The 7,236-nt window shown below is 38.4% G+C and overlaps 1 pseudogene across 1 annotated transcript; it reads right to left on the reverse strand.

Annotated features, from left to right (window-relative positions):
* Positions 1 to 4,103: 4,103 nt before the first annotated feature.
* Positions 4,104 to 4,661, reverse strand: LOC309809792 (transmembrane protein 126A-like; annotated as a pseudogene). Its single transcript has one exon. The product of its transcript is annotated as a transmembrane protein 126A-like (transcript).
* Between the last annotated feature and the right edge of the window lie 2,575 nt (positions 4,662 to 7,236).

The following is a 7,236-nucleotide window of genomic DNA, read 5'->3' on the forward strand; positions in this document are numbered from 1 at the left end:
ATCGACTGCAATTTAGAGAAATCTCCTAGGAAAGCAGAGAACCTCACATGCGGACTATGCATTTCTCCAGGGAGTATCAAGGTATACTCAGGAAAAAAAATGATACTTTCTTGTTGCATTTGTTACAACATAGTAACAAATGCAACATGTAACATGTTACGACATAGTTTTTTATGTTTATCTAGTCAGGGCTTTTTTTGATCAAGAATCTGTGTTCATATAACTTGATATAGGAACAAAATGGAGATATGTTCAGAATAAATGGGATACTGATTTATTATACACACATAAGTGCACACACACACATACACATATGCACAACCACCACTACACCCAGTATTTACTATTTTTTTACCACTTTAATAATTAGAGACTGTGTTATGTTCTTTTCATACTAAATTTTCATGGAAAATACTCAGCTGGTCCACAAGAAATTATTATTTTCCAGTTGTCTGGCTAAAATGCAACTTTATGTATTAAGAATATTATCAGAAACTTGTGAGGAGCTCCCATGGATAAGAGGAACTCTGTGACTAATTTCTCCTTCTTAAGCACTTTGAAAGCCACTTCCCTTTCATCTTCCTGCTTTCTGTGTGGATTCTGGCCAGTGTGTTCCTATGTATTAGTCTTGTAATCTGCAGAGTCCTTAAGATTTAGCTGGTTTCTTTCCATGCAAAATAGGAAGAACAATAGTTTTCTGAAATGCCTTAGAAGGTTCTAGATTTCTGTTTCCAATGTCAGTCTTTTCCACTAAAATGTGATATCCTTGGGGCCAGGAATTATGTCATTTTCACCTTTATCCCTAGGTGCTCAATAAATGTTGGCTGGTTGAGGTAATGAAATATCTGTGCCACATTAATTAAGGTGCTCCCTCAAGTATTTTAAAAGCATCTCCTTCTACCATCCTATTTCCTGATTGTTCAATTGAGCTCTTGCTCTAGAACTACTTTTGTATTGTCCTTCATGCTTCTTCTTCCCAGTGGAGCTGTGTTGCATCAGAAACTCTTGACAAGAGTTTTGGATCTTGCTCTTGGTCACCATGTCTTACTTTTAGCTAAGATTGGTTCAGGTATGGACAAGATGCTAGATGAGGCTTGTACAGGATAAGAGGTTGTTAACAAGTATAAATTGATAATTACATTAGATAAACATTGATAATGAATGACTATGTATTGCCTGTCATAATATGGTGGTTAACTGGAGGTGTGAATAAGAATTTGAATATTTAACCAAGAAGACTAGGATACTCTTGGGAAAACTGCAAAAAGATGTTTACTTCATGTAGACCCATTGAGGGTGGGAAAAGTAATGGTAATTGAATCAGTTTTATTAATGAAAAAGATAAAAATTAGGGCCATGTACACTATTTCCATTACACCAAAACAAAGTAGGCAGGAACAGTGACAGGTGTCTATTTTAAAAATTGTGTGGTTTGAACAAAATACCCTCTCCCTTTTGATTAGTTGAAAAACTTTCTGGAGGTGGTTGAAATATGACATGGCATTTTAGTAAGATTTGAGAGAGTGCCTGATGATCTGGAAGTAAAACCAGGGCTGAGAAAGACAATCCAGCACCAGAGCAGATATGTGAGAAGGGTAAGACATGGAAGTGCGATCACAGATAAGAAAGGAGTGAGAAAAACTCAAGGAGCAAATACTTAAAGTAGGACTATAAGCAGCCCAGTTTCAACATCTGGGTACCTAAGGGAGGAAAACAGACTCATTAATGCTGCCATCTTGAACTTCTCAAAATTTTGAGTACATAGAGGGGATTTAACATTTTTATTGAAGTATAGTTGACTTACAATCTTATATTTCCTTCAGGTGTACAACATGGTTATCCGATATTTCTTTAGATTACACACCAAAGTTCTTATAATATTATTGACTGTATTTCCTGTGTTGTACATTACATCCTCGTGACTTATTTATCTTATAACTGGTAGTTTTTACCTGTTAATCCCCTTTACCTATTTTCTCCATTCCCCAACCCTCCTCCCCCATGGCAATCACTAGTTTGTTCTCTATATTGATGACCCTGTTTCTGTTTTGTTATATTCATTCATTTATTTTACTTTTTAGAGTCCACATATAAGTGATAACATACAGTATTTGTCTTTGTCTGACTTATTTCACTAAGCATAGTGCCCTCCAAGGTCCATTCATGTTGCAAATGGTAAAATTTCATTCTTTTTCTTTTTCCTTTGGCTGAGTAGTATTCCATTACACACACACACACACACACACACACACATGCGTATGTGTGTGTGTATGTATATAAGTGACATCTTCTTTATCTATTTATCATGGAGCTTCCTCAAAATTAGAACTACTATGTGATCCAGCAATTCCACTCCTGGGTGTATATGTGAGGAAAAATGAAAACACTGATTCAAAATGATGCATGCACCCCAATGTTCATAGCAGCATTATTTACAATAGCCAAGACACAGAAGCAACCCAAGTGCCCATCAACAGATGAATGGATAAAGAAGATGTAATATATAAGTGGTGTTGGGAAAACAGGACAGCTACATGTAAAGGAATGAAACTAGACCATTTTCTCACACCATATACAAAAATAAACTCAAAATGGATTAAAGATTAAAAATAACACCTGAACCCATAAAACTCCTTGAAGAAAAAAATGGGAATTTAATATTCTTAATTTAACTTCCTATTAGAGACCAAAAGGAATAGAGTGTTAAAAGGGACTTGTTACGTCCTTTTTGTGGGTGCACCTCTAAAAGTGCAGAAGAAAAGATGGAGGCTCTTAAAAGGTACTGTCGCTACAAGAACTTATTTCTGAGACTTTTAAAAACTATTGAGATCTACTTGTCTCTTTCCAAATCTGAAGTGAGAAACTTTCCAAAAATGCAAGGCTAAAGGGACAGGGAGTATCTTTTAATCTACTAGACACCAAGGAAACAGTAGACACTTTTCTAGTAGTGTACTGTCTTTGCAGAGAAGTTTAAACTATTTGGTTTCCCTAAAAATTGAGAGTAGTGGTTTGCAATTGGGTGATGCTAAGTGGGCCCTGACGTGGGGAGGAGAGAACATACAGCCTTGCATATCATTGTGCCACCCACCCAGGAGATGAGTGGGGAAAGTAGAAACTCACCTGTCTTCTTGCTTTGACTTCTAGATTACAATCACAGAATTCAGACAGCCCTTGGCAAATTGTTGTTTGAGCTTGCTGAAATTAGATATGTACATACAGATCTAGTACCAGAGTATACCTTGACCTGTACAGTTAGTCTGGCTTTTTCTAGATTCCACAGGATTTGGAGTTTTTGTCTCTACCTTCAGATTTCCATCTGCAGTGTGAAATTATCAGTCCCCAAAGATATGGCTAAGATAATTTTGCCCCTTAAAATAAAGGCCAAATGTGTCCCTCTAGCCATTATGCAATATTCTTCTATTGGGGGTACTTGAGATAATATGTGTGAGCATGCTTTATAAACTGTAAAGTGCTATCTAAATAAAAGTTTTGTGGCTATTGCATGGTTAAACTAAGCTTTGCAATGAAAGAATTGGAATTGAACTGCAATTCTCAGTCTGGAGCCCACTGTCAATTAGGTTTATAGTTTCATCAATTTGCTATTTAATTGTTTTAAGTTATCCAAGTGCCAGGCAATGTTCTTGTATTCTTTCTTCCGTAAAGCAGTAGAAAAAATACTTAAGTTTAATGTAAAAGTCGACATAGACGGAGGCAATATTTTTTGTTTTTAGGACATTAAAAGACAGATATTTGGAGAAATGCTTTTAAAACATTTTGGAATCTGGCTAAGTCTACCCATGGCTTTTACCAGCTGTCCCCCTAATTTGTCTCTCGCAGCTTCTTCCCATCTTCAAGAGCCTGTATCGATGCTCTCCTCATTGATGTCAGTTGATGCAGTGGCTCCATGTGTGGTCAGGGTTGTTGGAAGTCTAGAGGTGTCCATGTCACTTTATTTTTAGACTCCTTGTGACTTAAAAACATAAGAAATACCATAATAAGGTTAATAAAATTATGGTATATTTTTTTAAATTATGTCTCTTTATTCATACTTAGATGTAGGTTATTTTTACAGTCTTTATTTTGTGTACAGATATACTTAACAATTACTGAATTTCTAGGCCAGGTTCAGGTATCTAAAGGGCCTTTATAAGTAGTTTATATTGTCTAGACCCAAAGTATGCTGCAAGCCCAGTCTGGAGCAAAATTAGAAATAACATCTTTCTAAAGACAGGTTTAGTCATCCTAATCCAGTCATTTGTTTCCTTTCTCGGGTAGCAGGGCTGAGTTATACCTGGTTAGGCCACCATTCACAAGGGATAGCCAAGAAAACAGGGTACAGGCCACCAAAAACAAGACCAACCAATCCACCATGTGTTATGGTACAGGTTTCGCTATGCAAATCACAAAACCTTTGTAAGATACGTGTGCCATCAAAAATGGGATCACTGCCATTGGTAAACCAGCAGCTATATGAGACTGTGTCACAGGTAAGATGCATCAAAAAACACCATTTGCTATTAGGCCACAGAGAGCAACATTAAATCCAATATATGTTGATCCATTTTCAAGCAGATTCCTTTCTGCTTCCGGAAGTTGGTTAATTTTCCTGGTTATGATATCAAGTTCTCCTTGACAGTATCGTCTGGTTCATGATTTTCCATCTTGAGCCTTACTCTTTCCACCCAGCACTCGCTGCTTCATCTAGTCTTCTTCAGCCATGCGAGGGCTCGCTCCAACCTTTGCTCAACTCATCCAGGTGCAGCCCTCCTTCAGCATATTTTTAGGGTTCAGACTTAACAAATGAATGCCCTTAGCACAAAGGAATAGATATTTTAAAAACTTAAGTTGATGCACAAGTTTGATACACTGCACTGGGCATAAAGGTGATTAAGATATAATACTCTCCCTCAAGGAATTCTCAGTCCAGCAAACTGTGGAATAGTATATAATAAATAATTGCATATAATTGTCGATAAGGTCATACAACCAGAAAGTACTTAGCACGTAGTCTTTTTTCATAGAGAATGTCAAAACTTCAAACAGAAGTTCCTTCCTGTGTGGAAGCCTCAACCACGCGACTCTCCCGACTACTTCATGGGCCCTGAGCGCACTGGGCTGGCTGTTAACCTCCCCAGAGACCCATCCTCTGGTTCTTTGAGGTTGCTGGCATATATGCAGCCACACCCTTGTTCACGGCGATTTTCAAGGTGACAGTGTGAGTTGCCATTTCACAACCGGGAAAGCCCCATTGTCTCCTGGCCCAACCGTGGTGCTGAAGCTTTTTTCAAATCGGTTCTCTCACTTTGAAAGCTCTTTTCATGTTTCAAAACACCAGAGAGAGCAAACTGATGCTAAATTACATAATCTGTAGAGCAATCAATTGGACTAGGGAAAAAAAAAAGTTGGTCTGGTTATTTTGTTCCAGTCTGCACAGATAACACTCAATATCTTAATGGAGCTAAAACACATTACTGTCTAGGAGAGAGAGAGAGAGAGAGAGAGAGGGAGAGAGAGAGACTACAGTAACAAGTAGTCAATTTTCCCTCCTGAAAAACTTCATTTTGAGAAGACATACATTCTACACAAATCCTAGTTCCTGCTTGCACACTGTAATGTTCCAGTATACTTGGGATTCTTTGACCTCATGAGATACCTCCCCAATCCATGCCCTATATATTTCCTGTCTCACCAACTCAGAGCAATCGGAAGAGACTGAGAGATTCAGTTCTGAAAAACAAGCCTCGTCATAATGGAAAATCCAATTAACTTTAGATATAGGAGCCGCATACAAGCAACAGTGCTGTAATTTTGCCTTCTATGAAAATGGCTTAGCTGTTCATTAGGTAGCATGTCAAAAATTAAACAACGTCAATTATTTTCCTTGTCTCGAGATCTAGCATTATCTGGGGAATTAGAAGACCGACCACTGATACACATTTCAACTAGATGTAATTCCTGAAATCTTTGTTTTTTACTCTTTTATCTTGCATGTTCTGAGATGAGGGAAAATAATTTTCTCTGGGGAACCCAGACTGAACTCCTGTTCAATGGTTTGTAGATTGTGAAATGATGATGCTGATAAAGTTGAGGTCCTTTTTAGCTTTCCTAAGTGAAAAGTGATATGAAATAGTGATATTATCATGCTTACTGTCTCAGCTGCTTTGTGAAAGAAGTAAGAAAGTGATCGTTATCCCTGCTTACAGGAAGATAAACTGGGAGGCTGTAGGACTGGCTGAAATGTTCATACGTGATGGTTGATGGAGCTGAAACAAAAGCCAGGTCTCGACATCAAGCTCAGTGTCCAGCCTCCAGCCTATGCCTTCTCACATTGGCAAAGCTGACACCCCCTGGGTTTCTAATGCAAGCCTGATTTTTATTACTTTTTTCAGATGTGCTTAGTTGCATTGAAAAAGAAATCTATTCTTTTCCACAAAACGGCGAAGGCTAGAAAGATGGTTAAGTCCTAATCCCTGTCCTCTAGAGGATTATAACAGTACCACAAACACAAAGCAGAGAAATCATAGCCAGCATATTAGAAATATAAGAAAATTATAATAGTCTTTCTGAAAGTAGGTAAAATATAAATTATAGGTGTGTAAACATACTTATAAGTACAAGAGTGATACAGAAGTTTAAGGAGGTCTCTTTTGGTTGGGAGTAAAGAAAAATCAGGGAAAGCAAATGAGGAAAGAGGGGAGGATGACTGGGCTGCACTTCCCTTCCCTGGGGTTTCTTTTTGTTCAGCCAGCCTGCCCCTCCCCAGGCAGAGTTTCTCCAACTTAATGCTGCATGTAAGACTTACCGAGGGAAACTTTTTTAAAATGCAGATTCATGTGTTCACAAACATCCAGATGCCATGGGCCCGCAGTGAGATCCTGAAATCTGCATTTTTAGCAAGGCTCCAGTGGCTGAGAGTCAAGCTTTGGACTTTGAATTGGGAAACAGTGCTTTGAGATCATGCCAGTCATCAGTTTTAAGGAAAGGAGAGTGCCAACTTGGAACATATAGATGATATAGGAGTCCACAAAGGGTGGCCTTTGCAATCTCCATCTGACATCATGGGAAAGTAGGACTGAAAGAGGAAATGAAAAGACACCTCTCAGTAATTAACGAATACAGTCTTCTCCCAGCCCACGTATACCGGGGCACAGCCCTGTGTGCATGCATCAGAGAAATCTGACTCCTGACAATGTTTTCACTTTCCCTGTCCAGCTCCTACATTTCCTCTGACCCTCC

Source organism: Mesoplodon mirus (assembly GCF_964341445.2).
Source record: "Mesoplodon mirus genome assembly, chromosome: 8".
Classification (NCBI taxonomy): Eukaryota; Metazoa; Chordata; class Mammalia; order Artiodactyla; family Ziphiidae; genus Mesoplodon; species Mesoplodon mirus.